At 37.7% G+C, this 21,602-nt stretch overlaps 2 long non-coding RNA genes across 2 annotated transcripts in view; both read left to right on the forward strand.

Moving 5' to 3' along the window:
• LOC112946075 overlaps positions 1-4,852 on the forward strand; it is a 7,731-nt gene extending 2,879 nt beyond the window's left edge. The window contains exons 3-4 of the long non-coding RNA XR_003249138.1: positions 3,307-3,310; positions 4,842-4,852. This is a non-coding gene — a long non-coding RNA (uncharacterized LOC112946075). The remainder of the gene's footprint in view (positions 1-3,306; positions 3,311-4,841) is intronic.
• LOC112946076 overlaps positions 1-21,602 on the forward strand; it is a 69,517-nt gene that overhangs the window by 39,811 nt on the left and 8,104 nt on the right. The window lies entirely within an intron of this gene.

Consider the following 21,602-nt stretch of genomic DNA (forward strand, 5'->3'; position numbering starts at 1 on the left):
TAAAGTTTCTTGTCTTCTGTGAGCTTGACTATGCATTAAGCTGATGTGATTCCTCAACTTGGGCACATCCTTCAAATAACTGAAGGTAGCGTTTCTGAAATATTATTGGATCAAGTCCTACTCTATTGCCTGTTGTCTACTGACCATACCTCTCCTCTGAAGCACTGTCATTTAGAGTTTTCCCCAGCAATTGAAATCACTTCTATTTTCAGATGCCACATGAATTTATAAATTATAAAAATTTCAATTAAGAAATCTTTGAGAGATTGAGCAATACATTGCAACTGTGAAACTAAACATAATTTTTGAGCAATGGGCAAGCTGTTTTTCTTGACTGTCATAACTGATTAGGCAACAGAGAGATGTTAAAAGCCAATTTGTCACTGACTTCAGTGTTCAGTTTCTACAGGTATGTATCCCTTGTCAGACATGTTCATATTAAATGCCTGTCATAATGGAGGCTAAAATTTACAGGGTACATTTAAATTCCAAGTTAGTATGTGTTTCACAGAAAGAACAAAGGTGAGAACAGTTCTGATGGGACAATTATACTGTCTTTCAAAAAAGCTGATGCTAATCTCACTCGGATTTATATGGATAAATCCATGGGGTGGTTTTCCATCTGTTGTTTCATTGATGTCAAATAAGGCTGTCACAAGCATAGGATGTTTTAGAGGCGTGTTTTTCTCTCTGTAAACTATAAACGCCTTTTGGTAGCCTTTCCTTAGGGAAACTATTATTGAAAAATAATGTCTACTTTTCAGTTTTGACAAACTTGTGCACAAAAAATGTCTACTGCCTGTGGGGAGATGTCCTCTGAACATGGATGACTTTCTCTAATGGTGAGGGGGACACCATACAGAGGCATGAAGTGGCTCAGATGAATATTCTTTGACTGTTACAGATCACCAAAATCCTGCCTACCTGTGTCTAAAGTCCAAATTCAGTTTGAGACAGTGGTTTAGTATGGACTCCTTCCAAGTTTGCTAAACTTTTTGGTATATAGATTCAGTAGATGTCCCTGTCCTGGACTGATCAATACAACGTGGAGATGGATGTGTAGTATCTTATTGGTCAGGCTGTGTGCTAGTAAAGGTGATAGTTGACTCCTCTTAGACTTAAGAACCTCATGATTGCTCTCTGAGCCCCAGGGGAATGTTCTGGTATCCCAAAGATGTTCTAAAGAGCCCTGTCCACTTCTTCCTGAATCACTGTACAACCAGGGACATAAAAATGGCGGGACTGTAAAGAGAGTTAATGGAGGGATAATTAGGAAATTCATCTGGAAGTTGACAGGGGATTGAAACTCCATTCAATGAAATCATTCAATTAAAAATAACAACAAAAAAACCCCAAATATAATCACAGAATCACAAAACAGTTAAGGTTGGAAGAGACCCCTAGAGATCAGCTAGTCCAACCTCCCTGCTCAAGCAGGGTCACCTAAAGCATGTAGCATAGGGTGGCATCCAGATGGGTTTTGAAGACCTCCAGAGAAGGAGACTCCACAGCCTCCTTGGGCAGCCTATTCAGGCTCTGTGGGTGACAAGTGCTGTCACCCTGACAGTAAAGGAGTTCTTCCTTACCTGCAGGAGGAACTGCCTTTGTTTCTACTTATTGCCTCTTGCCCTATCACTTGCCACCACTGAGAAGAGGTTGGCCCGTTCCTCCCTACATTCTCCCTTTGGGTGCTTAGACATATTGATCACATTTCCTTTCAGTCTTCTCCAGGCAAAACAGGCCCAGCTTGCTTAGTCTTTCCTTGTAAGATAGATGCTCTGGTCCCTTAATCATCTTTGTTGCCCTCTGCTGGACCCCCTCTAGAAGTTCCACGTCCCAGTTGTCCTGCGGATCCCAGAACTGCCCCCAATACTCCAGGTGTGGCCTCACCGGAGCTGAGTAAAGGGGCAGGATCCCCTCCCTCAGTCTGCTGGCAACACTGCTCCTGAAGCAGCCAGGATCTCATTGGCCTTGGCCATGAAGGCACTGCTGACTCACGGTTAACTTGTCAACCAGGACCCCAGTCTTATAATGCAATAATTTTAGGAGAGCAAGGCAGGATAGGCCCCAGACAAATGGAGAGCTCTTAATTTCTGTTGGTTCTCTGCATTCTAGATGGATTAATTTACTCCAAAGAAAGTGCTGCATTTCATGAATCCGTAAGGGAGACTGGGAAACTGAGGCTAGATGGGTCTTGTTCCCTTTTCTTTCCTCTATTCCACAATAAATTCAGGGTTTCAGTTCAGTTTGATTATAGTTCCATTATTGCTTGTGGATTCTGAGATCATTAAAGTAAAAACATTTGAACTCAGCCCTCAGTTTCAGGCATGTATGTTATAGAAGCATCAATGGAACAATTCTGAGAAATCAGGGTAACACCAGTATTTTTGCTCTTGGAGTGATGCTTCCTACAGAATTTAGTAGATGTGGTCTGCATTTGAATTGAGCAGAGTAAAATTTGAAGCCTAACAGGCCTACAGAGCAATGTTGTCCTATTATCAACTTTTTCTTAATTAAACTGCAAAAAGTTCAGTGGTCTCCTGGAAAAAAATCCTAAGATTAATTATTTAACAAGAATATAATAGTCTAGTTAGCGATGGTAGCTAAATGTTCCAGAATAACTTTTCCTCTACAACCTAGAGGATATATAGAAAGAGAATATTAGACTAATTACTTCTAATTTTTTTTGCGTTGAGTTATATTACTGTTTCTTCCTTTTTTCCTTTTTTAATTACCACAGGACCTGAAAACATTCTATATTTAATCAGTGTGCAATCATCGGAAATATGATCACTGAAATCATTTGAGCAATTGTTTGAATCATTTCTGTTAGTGTTAGTAACTGTTTAAACCTGATTCTGTATAGCATCCAATGTGCCTATCTTTGTGCAGTCATTTCCCTGGCAGATATTTACAAATGCAAGACGTGGCATATGAAGGGTGAGCTGAAAATCTGAGTATTTTGAGTAGATGTGAGAAGCTATGATCAATCTGTTTCTTGCATGGCCTCTTCTGGTCTTAAAGTATAATAATCTAACAGTATGAGGGAAATAATATTAAATTAATCAATTACTATAAATAAGGTGCTTTAATTTTTCTAATAGTGATGTTTTTCCCTGTGTTTTGTTAATGTTTTTTTTGTTGGAAAGTGGTCACAAAAGATATTCAGCTAACTCAAAGATCTGGAATTACCGTTAAGTGATTTGAGATGAATATTCCTAAGACATTCTACTTCTCGATTCTTAACTGAAAGATACAAAGTTCTTATGAATTTGTAAAAAGAAATCCTTTCAGGGCTGGCAACAGCTGTGTAACAGCATTTTGAACTCAGAGCAGGTAGTCTCCATGCATTCTGCCAATTTTAATACATGCTGCTTAATTAAGTTCAGAGGAACTTGGAGATTCTGGCAGACAAGCAGTGCAGAGTGCAGAGGGCTGCAGCAGTTTCAGTCTCTAGGCACTTGCTTGTCTCTGATACTGCTACTAAGGATGTCCGAGCTGCACGTTTCTCAGATCCTGGCTTGCTGGCAGCCAGGGCACCCATTCTGCTTTTTGCAAAGCTGCCAGGTTCAGGAGTTGGTTAGTGGACTGGCCAAAGGTCTTCTGGGCCAGCAACACCCCAGTAAGGTTTTCTTGGCTGAAGCAGGGAAATGAAAAGCACTGGCTCTCTATTTCCAGTCTTCTGAATGTCTGAGCTCTTCAAAATACAGGGTGCTTCATGCCCTGTGCTTCTGCTGAGGTGCTCGTTCAGCTCAATGTGGGAAAGCAGGGCCAAATACCATGATTGCAGAGGAAATGGTCCATTACCATCTCTCCCTGAATTTATCTGTCTTTAGGGACCTTAGGGATTGTGATTGCGAAGAACTGTGATCTATGAGTGGATTTATGTTTTTTCAGTTTTTGTATTTTTTAAGCCTTCTTGCTACGCTTTTCCTGAAAGCGAATGAACTGAAATGTCTGTTGAAATTTTGCTTTTAATCCTTAGATGGGATTTCTGGAGGGAGAATGTTGTTTTTCATCACCAGAGTTTTGATTCTGTAAACTTCTTCTGATAAATAGTAAGAGCTTGAGAAGTTAATTTTAAAAAGCTAGAAAAGTAGAAAAAGCAAATAACGTGAGTCATTTTGTTAATGGATTTAGTCATGGGATAAAGGCTTGGTAGAAAAGGAAAAATGTAGTTGTTAAAATTTTGTTCCAGTTTTGATTTAATTTTTAACTGTATTGATGATGTAACCTACGCGAAGAGCTACAGTGACTTTTTTTTCCCTCCCATTTACTAGCTTAATTTGCAGTAAAATAAATAAATGAGGAATTGCACTCACTTGTTAAGGTCAGTTCTGAGTCCCAGGAATATGCTTATATTTTTTGGAAGCAAAGATTGAAAGAAATTATGTAAGAGCTACAGCTATTCATGAGAGGATGTGAAATGGGAAAATAATTCCCAGCAGCTGCAAAGAAACATCGCTTTGTGCCACTCCACAAAGTGCAGAAGTGGAAATTGCCCAGCAACTTTGTATGGGCAAAATGGCCTTTAAAACAAGTTGTCCCCCTCCCTCAGCTGAAAGGCCTTACAAACAGTGTTCTGTTTTCATTTATTGCTGTTGAAGTGCCAAAATATAAGCTACGAGAGGTGCATGTGAACCCCTAAAGACTAATTAGACAATCTGAATGTTAGACATGCCCTTGTCTAGATCATAGACCAGATGCATTTAAGGATTATTCCATTTCAGGTGTCTTTGCATAGCTTCTTTCAGCTTAAAAATCACGAGCACGCTGCAGAAGACCAAATTCATCATAGTAATTAGGGTATTATTAAGGTAACTCGAGCCTTGTAAAACCAGAGAAGATGAAAAACTTTGTATTGCAGCCCTTGGACGTTTACCAAAAGTGTTCCTGTTTTATTCTTGGACCTCTGTGTGTGTGGTTCCCTTTCTTTTCCAAATGCTGCAATGAGAGGACGTGCTGGGCACATGGAGCTGCCACTGCAGGGCCTTAGGGAAGGGACACCTGCAGCTGTGGCTTTTGTCAAACCTCTTCCCATATTGACCCAGATGAGCTGGTACAGGCCCTCTTCCAAGCTCCAACAGGCCATGTGCGCATCCTCCTCCACACGGGCATCTGCAATGATTGCAGTGCCGCTAACGGGAAGCTGTCCCTGCTCTAGGGTGAATTTGATGAAGCGGGAGAAAGAGGCCCATCAAACGGGCAGTTTGATTGCGCTCCTGCGTCGCTCCGAAAGCTGAGCAGTCCCCGCGCTGTCCTCTGCAGCGACACGGTGACGTCGGTCAGAGGACGCTGCAGCATGGCCAGACTCTCCTGCCAGGACTAGCCTAACCATACCTTTCTTATCACAATGTATTTACAAGCCTTTACTCTTTATTAGTGTTTTTAAGCATCAGACAAAAAGCAGGGGAAAAGTGTGCGTGTTTGTGTGTGCGAAAGGAATACACTGACCTATTTAAGAGGAGGAGCGTCTTTGAGCAGAGTCTGTATTACAGGAACCTGTAGAAAATGCGGCTTCATTTCTTTTCACTAACAGCATCCATTTCAAGCATTAACTGATTATCTCATAATGAAAATATTGATGCACTGATCTATGTGCATTGTAATGAATTTTCATTTCTCAAAAACATTTTTCTGGTAGCATAGAGGATTTTTTGTTTGCTTTATATGTTTTTTTTAGAAAACACACTAGGCATTTTCCAGAGAGAATAGAATCTACAATATTTTCTCTGCATAAATCCATAAAAACTAGTGTGGCTGAATTACTGCATGGCGTGTAGTGGAAAAGGCAGACAGTGAAGGAACTTTGCTTTAATGAGTTCTCAGCACCATCTCTCCACTGGCATTTTAAAATATTCCTCATCTATTCTAATGTAACTACAGCATGTCTACTATCTTTTCCATTTCTCTGCTTTGATTTCATAGGATGAAGTTTTGAAATATAGAGCAAAATTATAATAAAAAAGACTTTGTTCAGCATTCAACATCTAGCATTGAGGAAAGAGAATGTTCAGCCCAAGCCGAGCACTTGCACGAGACGGACAAAATCTATAAAGAAAGGAAGAGCAATGGCTGGAAAGCTTTAGAATCAGGAATTTTTGTTCAAGGTCACTTAGATATTCTGAAGTTAAGGAACGTTAGGAAATAGAGTAAGCGAATTATCATTTTTGAACGCAGATTAATAACATTCCATTAACATCTGTTGAAAAGAGGTATAAAGTAAAAATGAGAAATAAAAGAAATTAAGGCAGACAATCTTAAACAATGAACTAAGATAAGACAGATGCAGAGAGAACAAGCTTCTTATACAATTAGGATTTAAAATTAAATCTTTTCTAAAGGGGTTTTGTAGCTTGTCATTATCCTGGATAAAAACTAAAATGACTAATAGAAGAAATCTGGATTTAAACATGTTTTTCAAATGCTTTTTTTTGGGTTTTATATTTGCTAAAATGTTTTTGATACAAAATCAAACTTATGCAAAAGTCCTCACTGTGGCAAAAATTTGTTATGATTTTGTTTATCTGAATTCAGTAAATCCATTCTCTATGTAATCTTAAAGATATAGGTAGATAGGTAGATGTAATTAGAAAATACATGATAATAAACCACTGCTTGTCACTCTAAGAAAATTTTCTCTCTTTAGAAGAAAGCCTATGTAATACTGACTCCATTTCTCCCAATTTGCATGTTACTTTGCTCCTCCAGGGCAAGATAGCAAACCTCAATATTGTGCAAAATTTTTCAACTTCGCAATTTAAAATCCTGATTAGGACTGCTTGGACACCACAGAAAACTGAAGCAGCAGTGAAAGCTTTGTGTGGATAGAAAGCTATCTTTAAGTAGAGAATATAAAGGCAAATCCTTAATCTTCAAACATATTCCTCTGGAAGTATTTCACTCAAATGTCTTATATTTTTAACACATTAATTCCATCATATAACCTATTTAAAAAGCTTTTCTTCAAGATCCTTCTGAAAGAGTCTTACCCCGAGAAATCTTAAGACTTCAAATATGTGAAGGGAAAAGGTCAGACAAAATTAGAATTACTATGCGGGATACTATTTCTACTGAAAAGTAGTTTGAGTTTTTATTCTTTCATTCCAAATTTGAATCTTAATTATAATGAAAGATACGGTTCAGCTTTTCTGACAAATGATGGAGTGAAAAGTGTCTCACAGCCATTTTTAATGATCTCTCTTTGGAAGCTGAACAATCTGTAACCTTCTAGTAAGAAGCCAAACTTTCTTTGTAGGAATCCGTGCCTTATGCTAAAAACTTCATCTTGTATGTAGGACACAGGAGTTGACATTCTGTTTAAAATATGAAGGTAAATACAAAGTTATGCATGCAAAATGTTAGGAAATGACAGCATGAAGGCAGCGAGAGTTTTATGCAACATAATGTGTTGTTAATTGTGTGGATTTTTTTTTTTCCATTGTATGGAGCAGCCCAGTATGAAAGCAGGAAGGGGTAGAGCATGCTCAGAGTAGAAGAAACTTTTCAGGGAATGTAGGTGTATGCTGCAATAAATTCCATCACAGGTTGTTTTTTGGTTGTGGTAGTTTTATTTGTTTTACAGAGATTTTCTATCTCAGATGAATTTATGCAGGAATTCTCAAAGACAATAAAATGGCAGAAAATTCAGGGCAGATTAATATGAAGTCATACATGTTGGGTCAAATGAGCTTTACATTTAAAATGCCAGTCAACCACTAGCCACTAGCAGTCAGGAATGAAACCAGGATAGACTAGTGAAATTTCTTATTTAAGGATAGTATAGTTGCAAAAATTTCGTATTGCAGTCAAAAGGACAAGCTGGACTAGTGCTTGGAAGACAGATCCACTGAGGATCTAAGTAAACTGTACTGAGTTTAGAATATCACCTGAGCTAAAAATTGTCTTGAGTTTGGGGAAAGTAAAAATTAGTGCAGAGAAATATTATATATGCTTAACCCGTTGCTCCTTTTCTCTGAGCATCTACTTTTGGCCACCGCTGAAAGCCTGATAGTATGCGTAGATGGAGCCCTCAACTGAACCATGCTTGTGTTTCTGTCCAAAGGAATGTCCTCGTCATTAGGATACCATGACTACTTCGAAGGATCTTAGTCCTTCAGTTTAATCATTGTAACCTTTCTTTTCTTCCTGAAAAAAAAAGATAAAAAAGTTCTTAACTGAATTTTCTTCTGAGCCACTTTCTCTTCCCTGCTGCCCATCTAAAGTCTAGAACAGGTAGTTTTCATGGAATTATAAACTGAATATGAAAATAAATCAAATTCTTCCAAAAATCTTGTACATTTAATTATAGGTATTCGCATGTTTGGAGAAAAGGATGTGTTTATTATGTGTGGAAATTTAACGTTAAACTTTAACATTGTTTTAAATGCATTTGTATTCAAGGGTTTATTGCGTCAGCTATGATCAGAATTCCAGCCACATTAGTAGCATCAGTGTCTCTAGAAAGTGTGTAAAACTACAGAGCTTTCTGTAGAATGTATGCTTGAAGGTAGCTATTTGCTAGAAATGTAAGTCTAATGATTATAATTATTTAGCCAGCTACCCAAAGCTATGTGTTTGTGTCCAGACTAGTGAATACTAACCAACACTAAAAACCTGCTCTTGAATTACAAGAATCTAACAAAACATTTTAAAACTTAATTCTGTATCAGTCCAGGAGAGTAGGGAGAGAAGGGGGGGAAAAAATAGTGGCTAGCTAAGGAATTGTCTTCAAGTGCAGATTTCATTCAAATTAAGTAAAGCAGCTCTGTTTCAGGAGGATCAGAACTGATGTGACCTTACTTTAATTTTGCATAATTCATTTCTTGGGCAAATTAAACCAAACAAAGTCTGTTTTAATTCAGAATGAGAGGGTCTTTACAGAGATTGCATTAATTTTAACTATTCCACCTTACTGATTAATATTTAACTTACCTGAGATAGCCTGTGTGTGTAGCATCTCAGGAACCCTTAAGAGGTGTCAAGACTTTTCAATGAGGGGAAAAGTACATTAAATTTTTTTAACCAGCTAATAACTTCTTAAATATACAAAGATAACTACATGCAAGTTAATGCTGAAGAGGAGGGAAAATACCCTCTTTTTTTCCTTTCTAAATGCAGGGTAGAAATATTCTGTACTTGGCAAAAATAATATGTCAATATAACATGTTATTCCAGATATTGGTATGCACTTAGATGATTTAAGATGGTAAGAAGTGGTGTGGATTTATTTTTTTGGTTTGATTTTCTTTCTATTATTATTATAATTTTTTTTTTTTTTTACATTCTGGCCCATATATTTGTTATTTAATAGCTGAAACCTCAATGAACAGTTAATCCTAAAGACACTGCTACTGTCCACAGAGTTGGACCAGTAGCCCAAATCTGGGTTGGGGAAGACTTTGGAGTCTGTCATGGCGAGGGTGGTGACCACCGCTCCAGTTGTTTGACACATCTGCTGTCCTGAACTTTAGGACTGGGAAAGTTAATCACGGTTATCACCCTCCTGCTGCATATGTGTGCCTCTGGGAGCGCTCACATGCTCACTGTCCCCATTCATTGAGTGCTGAAACCTCCGTGCTGATGGAGGTGAACAGGAACAGCAGGGCATTCCTGCCCCTGTGAAGAATTGCCCGATGAAGTGCTCAAAGCTCATCAAATAACCACTGTAGTCTATTGTGAGAAACTAATTGAATTGCTTGTATTGCTTACAGGAAGTTCTGGACTGATCTATTAAATTACTTACCAGTTGTCTGTACAGGATCATACTGTGTCAGCAATTGAAATGTCATCCTTTTCAGATGATGTGGGAGCAAGGGCAGAGCTTTTGTGACTAATCTGCTGAAGTGTCTTTGTCGATCTAGTCATGGCATAGAGTAAAAGACTTCAGTTTCATGAAGCAGGAAAGTGACTTCAAAGCGATAGTCTTCTTCCTGAGTAAGCCGATTTTCTGTGTGTCATCTTTGATTTAGAGTATAAGTTACCTTGCATCATATCAGAAGAATACTATAGCCAAGAAAATACAGTATGTGGAACTATTATTGCCTATAAATTGACTGCTTTGATATAATAAGGACACTTCTTTATATTTTTAACATGACCATTTATGTGTTGTTGTTCATCTAGGAGAGCAGATCTAGATTTGAGTACGTGTAGATTTTTCTGTCCCTCACAGTTTACCATAAGCATGTCCTGTCTTCCTGCATGCGTTGAGTGTATGGAGAAAAAATGAATTTGTCCTAGAGATTTTCTTTTGCAACAGAACTCGTTCCTGGAAATGCAGGATTTTTAACTTATCTTCTGCAGTACCTGGGACTTCTGTTTTTTCTTTTTTAATTTTTCATTTTTATTTAGTTTATCTGTTTCAGATATCTCTAGAGTTCCAAAGCAGTGTAATATAGAAAAGATCGAGATGAAGCTTTTATATGAGGTCTTGCTTTGCACATAGTTCTTGTGATGGAAACTGGCATAGCTCCATGCTACGTCAGTGTGGATTATGGTTTTCGAAAGAGCACCTTCTTGGCTGTCAGTTCTGCAAAAGTGAATTTGTTTGTATAAGAACTCATCAGTGGAGCATTGCACTGATTGTGGTGGGCAGCTAAGGCAGACATGAAGTAGACATGAAGTCTTCATTCCGTAGCTGGAAACCACACAACTGCTATCTGGAAAGAATGAAACACCTTTCCTGCTGCAACCCAGCTGCTTTAAAATAACGCCAGAAGCTATGCCTTGAAATGAGGTTTTTCACAAAAATAGATGGAGTAAAGTATGAGGGATGACCACTGTGGCAGTATATCCACCTGGAGGTGCTGGAAAGCAATTGGCCAACGTTGGTCTGGCCAAGTTTGACAAGACAAAGGACAAGAGACAGAAATGGTTCCAGCACGTTGAATCAGAAATATGAAATGGAGATTGTTGAGCAACTATGGATCTAATAGGTCTTAGTGGGGCTGTGGGGCGTTGAGACTTTAGCCAAGGTCTAAAGCTGAGTCACAGACAGGCAAAGGTATGTATATTTTAGCAGTAGGATCTAAAGGTATTCCCCCGCCCTATGGTTAGTCAGCAGTGAGTTTAGCCCTGCCTGGTGCAAGTCAAAATTGTTTTCTCCTGACCGACCCTGTGAAGTTTATCTACATGGTTTCCCATCTGCCTGCTGTCTTTCAGCATCTCTTCACTGCAGTACTTCGGCAAGCCTTGCACTAAACCTTCACTTTAGTAAAGGACTGAATATCACAAGCAAGTGTTGTCACCTGCATTATTCATCCTCTTTTTCAGAACACTTACGAAAGTATTGAACATTAGGAGCTTTAGCCTTGGCTGCCCAGGGACTTGCTCTTTTGTAACCTTCCTGGGCCTGATATCTATTCCAATTCTTATCACTGTCTTTTTCCTTATCTGCAAATCCTGCTTAATAAATCTTTTTGCTGTCCAGAATTGCAGACAGAACAAAATGAAACTAAGGCATTTAAGACCAGATAGCCTGTTAAAATAGTGAATGCAGATCAAAGGGTTTCCACACAGACCCTGAAGGGGACCAGGCCATGCGACTTGCCCCCCTAGAGATTACTTTCTCCATTCAGAATCAGCTGTGGGCCATTCATTTGCTTAATTGGCACTTTACAGAGCTTTTCCTTTCCTTTTTTTTTTCTTTTTTTAAAAAAAGCTTTTTTTTTCCCCCCTTTGTTTTCTATTAAGAGGTTGCTTGTGCCCATAAGCAACTTAAAGGGAACTCATCTCCCTGTGGTTTTCCAGACTCCAAGAAAACATCACAGAGCTGCTGCTTACCTGCTTGTGCTTTGGTCCCTTGGTCCTGGTAGAACTAGATACCTTGGTGCCTGTCTCACGTGGTGGGATTAAGGAATTAGTATTTCTGTGCTGGAGTCCTGAAAAGCCCAGTCAAGAAGGTGATGTGTTCAATGTATACAAGTGTATGTGCATGGGAGCACTAGGCTCAATAAAGAGCAAAGTAGCCAGGACAATTTTCATCCAGTAGTGACTGATAAACTGCTTTTTATAAAATGTAGTTACAGCATTTACTTGTCTTAAGAAGAATTATTGAATCCTATATCTACCACTTAACAGAAAGGCATTATCCACAAAGCCTTGCCTGTACTATCTAGTTTATTGATCTTTTATTCTATCAAATAGTTAGTCTGTTGCACTGTAGCCTATCTCTTAGTGACACAAAAAAACCCTCCATGTTAATGCTACTTAAAACTCATCAAGTGCAATTTTGGGGGGAATTTTGTTTCCTTACTCTTCCCCAAGCTGACAGCAGTGGCTCTTGGAAATTCTGCATACTTAAATTTCATGACAAACTATAAAAAATTTCCCAGCAGAGAACTAGCTGCTGAAGTAAACTACTCAGTTTGCATTTGTACAACAGGCTGAATTAAATCAAACATCCTGAATTGCGGATGGATGTTTAAGCTTAATTTGTTTCTGTCTCTACTGCATAGGCATTATGTGAATGAAAAACTATGTAAGGAAAAAAACTGAATGGAACTTATATATTCTAAAAATAAGTTCCCTTTTTAGACTTGAGTGTTGGTCATGGGCTTTAGGAGATTACTTTTGCCATACTTACTTTGAACAACTCTGTTACATTGCATCATAACTCGAAAAGTAAACTAAAGGAAAATAATGAAGAATTCTGTTCTGATAAGACTTGTGAATTGTAGAACTGATGGTAAATTAGGGGTTAATTTTCTTTTCTTGTATGTTGCTGAAAAAGAGCATCTACCTCTCACACTAATTCCTGTGAATGCTCTTTTGGTTTTCACTTTGCCACAAATGTTCTCTGTTCCAGGAACCATTACAATGCAGAGTGGTGTTACAGAGAGGAAAGATGTTTTTATACTGCGAGCATGGAGGAAATAATAAAATATGGGCCCTTAATCAAGATCAGCATTTTGATGTTTGTCTTCCTATAGATATGCAGTATAGAATTGTAGTGAGAAAGAAACAGTGCTAGGGGATATTCTTTACCCACAGAGACCATTCCTTTATGGTTTTGTTGGTTCTCCACATTAAGAACAGATGTTTCTGTTGCACTTAGTTGCTAGTGTGTGTGTATATATATATTTTTTAATATATTTTCCTTGGTCAAGCTGCAAAGTACCATTACAATGGGAGGTTGCTTTTACTCTCAAACATCTAATTAGTGTGCACCAAGTCAGCGCAGTGTTTCTGAAGAAAAGATAGACGACCCTCCCGCTGCCCTCTGCTCCCCTACTACCAAAAAGAAAACCAACCAACCAAACAAAAAAACCCCCCATCAATTCCTGATACAATGGGTATGTATTGCAACTTTTTTTCATATATCTTAATATTTCTCTACTTTTGAGATAATACACTTCTATATTGATTGTTCTAGGGAATATTTGTAGTTGGTTCTTATTTTGAGGTAGTTACTAAGTAGTTATTAACTGAAGTCCAGTCCAGTTCTCTAACCCAAGGGTACTACTCAGTTAAGAATTACAATTTTTTTCAGAGAAAAACAAACAAAAAAGAAATTGCAAAAGAAACTTGACTTTAGCCAAGTAATTTGTTTTCCTAATGGACTTGCACAAGGTATTTGGTATAGCAGAAAGATATTAATCTCTTGTGCTCCAGAAGTGACTTACAAAAATGGTTCTGCTTCCACATAGTTTATTTGCTTGGTTTTCTGAACTTTAAATAGAAATGAAGTATTCAGTTCTCTGCCTGTCTGACCTTTACTTCAGGGTGGTTTAGCTTCAGCAGCTCTCTGCTATATTCATTTAAGAGCTCTCTATTACCTGAAATGCTCTTCCTCTTTTTGTATGCTTTTGGTCCCTTGTTGTTTCAACATGAGCAGTTACTTGATTGAAGAAGGAAAAAAAAGTTTGCCTTGCTTTTTAATACAGTAATGGCATTTTTTTTTTTCCAGCCTGCTAGTCATCTTTAAATTTCACATATTCCTCAACAATATATTTGTGTTTGGCCCACAAACCACAAGTTTCACCTCTTGACTCTTTACTGTTTGTACTCCCCTCCTGCTGCACAAGCCCCTTGGCTTGCACAGCTCTGACCACTTAAAATGAATAGCTGTGTTCTTTGCTTCCAGGATTGTGGCCTAATCAGTGGGTGAGGGTGCAATGATGATCTGGCAAATTCATCCTTTTAAATTAAAGTTGCAGTTTGGACATAATAGATTTTGGCCCTGGTAGAAAAGAACTAAAATACAACATGACCATAACTTCAAACTTACATAATATCATTATGCTATTTTATTGTATTTGCTAACTTTATCTCTTTGGGGGTAGGCTTTTTGACTTCATGCTACGCAGTCATGGATTTTTTTTTTTTCCCCAGGACTAGTTTTTTGGGCAGAGTACTTCATTCTGTCAGCTTAATTTTGAATCAAGGCTCTCTTTATCTTGGAGAAAGTTACTTGTCTTTCCTACTAGTCGTCTTGGTTTCATCTTGTGTCACAATTCTATGTTTTGTCCAGAATTTGTGTAATCCCTCTTAGGATTTAGAAGAGGTACAGATGGAACAGTGTCACTTATCTTTCTTCTGCAATCCTGTGCCATGTGCTCTAAGTCTCCCTGTTTGAGCAGAGGGGTTGGATTAGATGATTTCTGGAGGTCCCTTCCAACGTCAACTATTTTATGATTCTTTCCTTATGCTTTCATGGCACTCTTTATTTTTTTTTTCTTTTGTAATACACTATAGCCCTTATACAGAGCTAATTTAAAACTACAGTGCCCATCTGTTCCTTAGGGGATCAACTGCTGTCAATTATGATCCTATTCTTTGTGTTTTCAGGAAAAAAAAAATCATTTTTTAACATTATGCTGTGCTCTCATCTCAAGAGATTTTGCAGTTCATTCCTTCATTTATGATTTTATTTTCTTATAACACTTTTGATACTAACTGCTTTTAGAAATCACTTAAAAGCAAGTAGTCAATCAATGACCTCTTCCTGGTGTGTTTGGAGGGATTTGTAACCCCAACCTCTGCAGAAGATCGTCCCAGCTTTCATATAGACTTTCTTCAAGATGGATTGCCCTGCTTTTTCCTGCCCTTTAATTTACTTTCCATCCTCATTTAGCTTTCTCAAAGGCCTGATGTGAACAACTGGTCTGTTTGTGGATGCTTTGAAAGTCAGCAGGCTTGGGCTTTTTGCCAGTTTTTAATTGGGGCCAATTACTCCTCTGAGATCTGGGTGAAGGAACTTGCTTCTTAGTGCTGATAAAAAGTAAGATAGAGAGAATGCATTAGTGCTTCTAGCAGCTTTCAAAGCAGAAAGGTCGATGAGAGTGCCTTGGCAGTGGCCATCCTGTCATGCAAAGAGCAGATGGAAATCTGTGTGAAGGCAAAGCAGAGTAAACAGAATAAAAATATGCTGGACTGGAAGCTGCTTTGAAGAATTTCTACACCTAGAAAAGAGTAGAATACACAAAGCCTCTTGTCTACTGCCACTTGGAATGGGGTGGTGGTTTTGCATCATATTTCTGTCTGTTTGTAAGTAGAATAGAATAAATGCTTGTTTGTGTTCCAGAAAAAAAGTATGCTTATGACTTTGTAGATTGAATGCTTCTACAGGCTCCTAGGAATAAAGAAATCCTATAAATTAAACAACACCTCAGAGAAGGTGGCAGATTGTGTTTGGAACGTGATAAAGTGAAGGAAGAGATTTATTCCTTTATGTCAAAAAGTTGTTTGTATTTCTGCAACATGAAAACTTACTGGTTCTGCTGTCTCCTGATATGTGAGAGCCCTTGTTGTAATGATATCCTCAATATTAATACAATGAATTTTCTTCTTCCTCCAAGAAAGTTACAACACAGAATCATGTTGTCTCAAGACAAAATTACAATGCTAGTTCCAGAATTGTGTAAGACTGTAGTATTTTTGACAGAGAAAAAGACCTCATTTAACTAATCTCTTTATTCACTTTCATTTTAGATGATACTATTATTTTGCATGGATTTCTCATTTTAATTGATCTGAAATCTAAGTGATCGACCAAGAGAAAAAGATCTACTGCAAATTCCACTAGTTCCCTGATGTTTAAAGAGAGCTTTCTGGTTAAGAGAATTCCTTGGAAAATATCTTGAATAATCCTCATTTTGTTTCACGATCCTATAATTTTTTTACAATTTCTGAATCAGGCCTCAAAGTAATTTTAATGCTACTTTCTTTAGTCTGAAGTGTATGACTTTTATAACATAGTTTGTCAAGGTGTCTCCTAGTCTATATGATGTCCATGGAGAATGTTAGGGTTAATGAGGGCTCTGTTTGAAGCATCCAGTTAATCGGATGAATATTGTGGTTATTTCTGCACAGTGCAACTGCTCATCTGTTACCGAAATGCTAGTGATCCTTCACTAAAAGAGCAACCTGAATTAGCACACCCTTCTGCCATAAGCACAGAATAACGATTCGAGACATTGATCCTCAGTTCAACTTTGTTGTAGCAAATATATGAAAAAAAATGTTTTTCTTGTATTATAATATTTCTTAGTGTTGTTGTAATTATTTTCTCCATTTAGGAGTTTTTATATTATTGGCATGTGGTTTCACATATTCTTAATATAACTCACTCAAGAAGCTGAGATTACCTTTGACACTAAATGAACTTGTCTATTCTTGCAAGTTTTCACTTTTTCTTGTTTGCTATTTGTTTTATTAAAGAAGAACCCTCCAATGCTACTACTGTATTCCTCACTTGAGAGAGTATGGTTTGCAGGAAAATGTCTTCAGAAAAGAATGTGAATAATAACCAGAAAAAAACAATTTCTTTTGTATTTTAAGAAAAAGCTGACTTCCTTTGAGTAATAGGTTTACTTCAGACAACTACTTGCTGTTTGGACATGGGCATGTGTGTGATAAAATACATGAACCTGTTTCAGCCACTGCATGCTAACATAAGGCTAATACAAGTACATTACAATAAATCATAAGGTGGAACTTATACATCTAAAAGATGTTGAATGGAGTATCTTAAAGTATGAAGGAAAAATAGCTGAAGCTCAAGGTTTGGAACTAAATAGTATTTCCTTTAAAGTGAAATAATGGGAATCATATGCCAAGGAGAACAGATGGCTCTTCAAGTTGGCCTGAAAAACATCAGGGAACTGTGAAAGAAGGATCTATGCCTTGTTTTGGAGAAACAGAAAAGGGCAACAGATTTTCATAAGCTTGGAAAACAACTAGACTAACAAGATCTTTAAAAAAAAAAAAAAAAAAAGTCTGATCTCTGAATAGAATGAGCTGGTTGCACTATTTCTTAAGTATAAAACCAAAATTTTCTGAGGTAGAAATTGTTCTAGCTAAAAATGAGCACATGTCCCATGAATTTTCATTAGACTGTACTGAAGGAACATACAAGGGAATGGAGATTTATTAAGATTAAGGAAAACAGAAAATTGTGTGCCTGCCCTCTGGTTATCTAAGTGGATTTTATCTGAAGAAAAGTGCCATCCAGAGAGGGATGTCAGGGAACACATGGGAAGGCTTGATGTGTTAAATGGGAGCAAGAGCTAAACATTAATAAATTCATGAGCATTGCTTGCAACACTGTGGTTGATATTTTTATTTATTTTATTTTTTCTGGAAGGCTGTCAGTCTCAGCTGATTTCCTGAGCTGCATCAGTTTATGAACTGATTTCTGAGAGTGAAAGAAGTGTGCAGGGAGTTAGGCTGGGCTGTGCTGCAGAGCTGCTGTGCTGCTGCTGCTGTGCTCTTAGATTTCTCTGGTCTTTTGGCTCTTCGGTGGATGTTGTGCATACTGTTAATTAGAAAATAAAATATTATGTCTTTGCCCCTTATAAGTATAATGATAATTTCCATTTTCATAAATATTTATAATTAAAAGTTTTATTTCTGTATCCTTACAATAACAAATCTTGTGCCCTAAGAACAGGTATGACATTTAAACTTTCCAAATAAATTAAGCTACTACTGTTTCCAGAGTGAATAGGTAAATAATGTTTGCCACAAATCATAGAAAGGAAAAATTCCACAAGTGCTAAGGACAACCGGAAGCAGATTTCCTGGGATAGTTCTTGGGCTTGTCAGGGTACGGGATTATTACCTCCAAATGCCAGTTTCAGATTGTTAAGAAAAGGTAAAGCTTGCTTTTAAAGTGAAGTGTTGCTAGAAATGGATTTCTTCTGCAGCCTCCAGCCCTCTGTATGTGGCACGATGTTCTTCCCAGGTTGGTGGTGGTCGTTGCCCTGCAGTGGAAAGGATGCAGTGCATTTGGATGTAGTTTTCCCTTGGGATGCTGAGGCTCTGGCTCTTGGCTTTAGCCGTATCAGCAAGCAGCCATGCACAGCTTGTGAGCCTGGTATCGGGCAAGTTTTGCCAGAGATTCTAGCCCTATTCCTACATGTTGGAGAAAGAAGCTGCTTCTAGGGGAAGAGCTTCACTTAACATATGCAGTTTTCCTTCCTCTCAGTCACCACCCCATGTTCCCTCAATGGGAGATGCAAAGAGGATGGTTTGATCCTTCTAACTGCAGCTCTATAAAAAATGGTCTCTAATCTTTAGCCTCATTTAAGTTTCTCTTAAAAAATTCTTTTCTTCTAATTAATCTTCAATGATAAATTAAGTTTGCCAATTATGTGCCTGTGTTCTTCAGTACCTTTAATTTTAAAATATATATCATAAAGTACAATGAATGAATGAACCAGTAATATTCATTAATGCTGCTTTCACTTTTCTTCTATAGTCTCTTTTGTACTATGCAAAAGAGGGCAGTGGGACTATATATCATGAAGATAAACCTGTCAAAGCAACTGAAAGATATCCTTTTAGGAAAAAAAGTTCCTATTAAAGCAAAAGATATGCAAGCCCTGTAAAGTGGTTTTACAGAAATTGCTAACTTAGGCATAGTTAATTTGTACTTAGGCTGTATCTATATAGCTATAGATTCTATGTTGTGTCTGCTCAGAAGACATATTTCTAATGAAGCTTGATTTTCCTTTCCCTTTTTAAGGGTTCTATTTTTTATTTTAACTGGTAAAATGAGATAATGTTAGAAAGTAGTTGTCTAACTTTCCTCTTGAATTAAAATATCAGGCAATGTGTATTTTACATTTACATGCAAGTATTTATTTTTCTTAGCTTTCAGTATTTTAAATATTGCTGTTCTCTTGAACTAGACTTTTTGAAACCATATGCATTATGTATGATATTGTGATAGAGGCTGTGTATTTTGGTCTCTTAAATATTCCTTATCGCATCTACAACTGATAGGAAGCCTAAGAAAAATAGAAAAATTTTGTGCTTTATGGACAGTTGTTCTGTAGGCAATTTCTGTCCCCTATTTTAAAAGAGAGATGAACCTGTGCTTGTGAGCACCCTCACAGCCCAGAATTCCTCCTAAACCCCTGCAAAGTGCTCTCCTTTCTCGCCTTTTCCCAGGAAAGCATGGGGATCGCACTCTTCTCATTTTCTCCTGACAGAAACTTGGCTTAATTGATAAGGCAAAAGAAACCTGAGGATCAACTAATGTAATGCTTTGGTCTTGCTGGTATTTAATTAAAGTAGCAGGTGAGTCCCCTTTCCTGGAGCTTCTGTGGAAAGGTTACCATGTTCCATGGAATGGAAAACGTTGTTTATTCATAAATCGAGAAGCTGCAAAATTCTTTAATATCAGTGTGTTTTAACACACATTTTTTGAATCTTTTTTTTAAGCATCACTATATCCATACTAACTTCTTTCCTAAAGTGTAAGATCAGGTCTATTAATTACTCAGCAGTCGTTTCAAACAGCACATTATTCTTGTCTGACTTAATTAAAAATCTGTCTTATTTATCCTCTTGCAGGATTACTTCTGAATCTCAGTCACGCTGCACTGGCCGATGGTTGTGTGTGTCTGTCTGTCTGTTTGGGTAGATAAAACAATTTTTATATTGAACATTCTGCACCTGTTAAATTTGATGGCAGGCTAATCAAGCCCAGATGCTATAATAGAAAATATTCAGTGGAATGACTCCTTAAGTTCTTTTCTCACATTTAACAGCTGGCTTGGCAGCAGTAGTGATTTTTCTTCCCTAGAACTCCGAAGGATGTGCTAAGAGGAATAGAACAGTGTAGCGATGCCCAAGTTAGAGTAAGAATCACTTCAGAGGAGCTGGAAATGACAGCATCTGCTAGATGAGTGCTTGCAAAAGAAGAAAACTGCACAATCCCCTTGAGCCAGTTTTGATTGGGAAATGTAGATTAGTCTTGCATGAGTGGACTTATTTTTCAAACCAGAAGGATTTTTTTATTTGTTTATGGAAGTTGCAAGTGTCACTGAGGATTATCCTGTCTAGCAAGAGTAAGATAATGGCATTAATGATTACATTTTTAAATCCTGTGAGGATTTCAGTCCCTTCACACAGCATTTAACATTTTGTAGACCTTGGGATGCATGCCTGCAAGTAATATTTAAGGCTATGTCTAGAGGCATGAGGCATTGGCAGTATTCCCATCGATTTCACTGTGGCCAGGTTTTTAGCCTGATATTTCAGAGTTGATTTCCACAAGCAGATCACCTGACATCTGTTTTTCTTTTTTTTCTTTCTTTATGGGCGTAGTGTTTCCCTTGAAACTTCACTTCTGTCATCCCTAATCATTTCACAGATCTCAGTTAGGCAAGGGGCAACATTTGCAACTACTATCTAAGATGCTGAAAATACCTAAGAGTTTTTGTGATATATGCATATATTCCATTACCACCTGAAAATATTGAGAAGTAGGCAGCTTGGTTGCTCTAGGCTGTTTTATTCCATGTATAAATTTGGGAACTATTTTTACAGAAAGCTTTGACACTGTCTCAGATATAAATGAGTATTCAAGACCTGCTAATCTCCACTGAGCAAGTCAAGATGAAGAATTCAGCCTTATGGAAAGTAAAGCAGCATTTGCTGAAAGGCAAGGTAGGGATTTGATGAAATCTCTGCATGTCTAGGGAGCAGGACCAGGGTAGGAGGAGTGGGCTGTCATTGCTCTCCCCTCGTTAAAAGCACTGAGGATATTCTTCTCTCCTTTCCTCTTGACTTCAAGCTTTGCTCTCAATTTTCTTGCTTTTCTTTAGTGGAAATAGATGTTTGAATAATACAAAAAAAAAAAACAGAAGGGTGGGAAACAGGTTGATTTTTCAGAGGAATCTAAGATCTTAAACTTGCATGTATTTGTAGATGTCTGATTGTGCAGTGCATCTGCAGTTTTGGTGCTCCCTTAATGCAGAGCACCTCTCAAAGGTTCTGCTTTTCGTGCTGTTTGTGGGAGTAACACAGTAACTCACAGGGCTGTGAGTTGAAACCGATGGACCCTGTGTTCAGGCTTGTGTGAATTATTGCATTCTGGTCACCAGAACTCGCCTCCGGTCAAAAGTGGAGTATTAAATAGACTCAGATTTGAAAGCAAAAGAGAAATGTGCAAAAATACAAGAAAACGTTTGGGTTCTTAGGTAAGAGGCAGAACTATTTTATAATAGTTTGCAGAATGGGAAGATACTGGAAAAATTTGGCCCTTCAGACTGAGAATGCCCCTTTACATTTGAACTGTTGTATCTCATTTATTAAGTCATCTTGGTGAGCAAACTAATTTTTTGATCATTCACCAAGGCTCATATGAG

This window comes from Nothoprocta perdicaria, unplaced genomic scaffold (genome assembly GCF_003342845.1).
Source record: "Nothoprocta perdicaria isolate Ctin4 unplaced genomic scaffold, notPer1 scaffold_2, whole genome shotgun sequence".
In the NCBI taxonomy this organism is placed as follows: domain Eukaryota; kingdom Metazoa; phylum Chordata; class Aves; order Tinamiformes; family Tinamidae; genus Nothoprocta; species Nothoprocta perdicaria.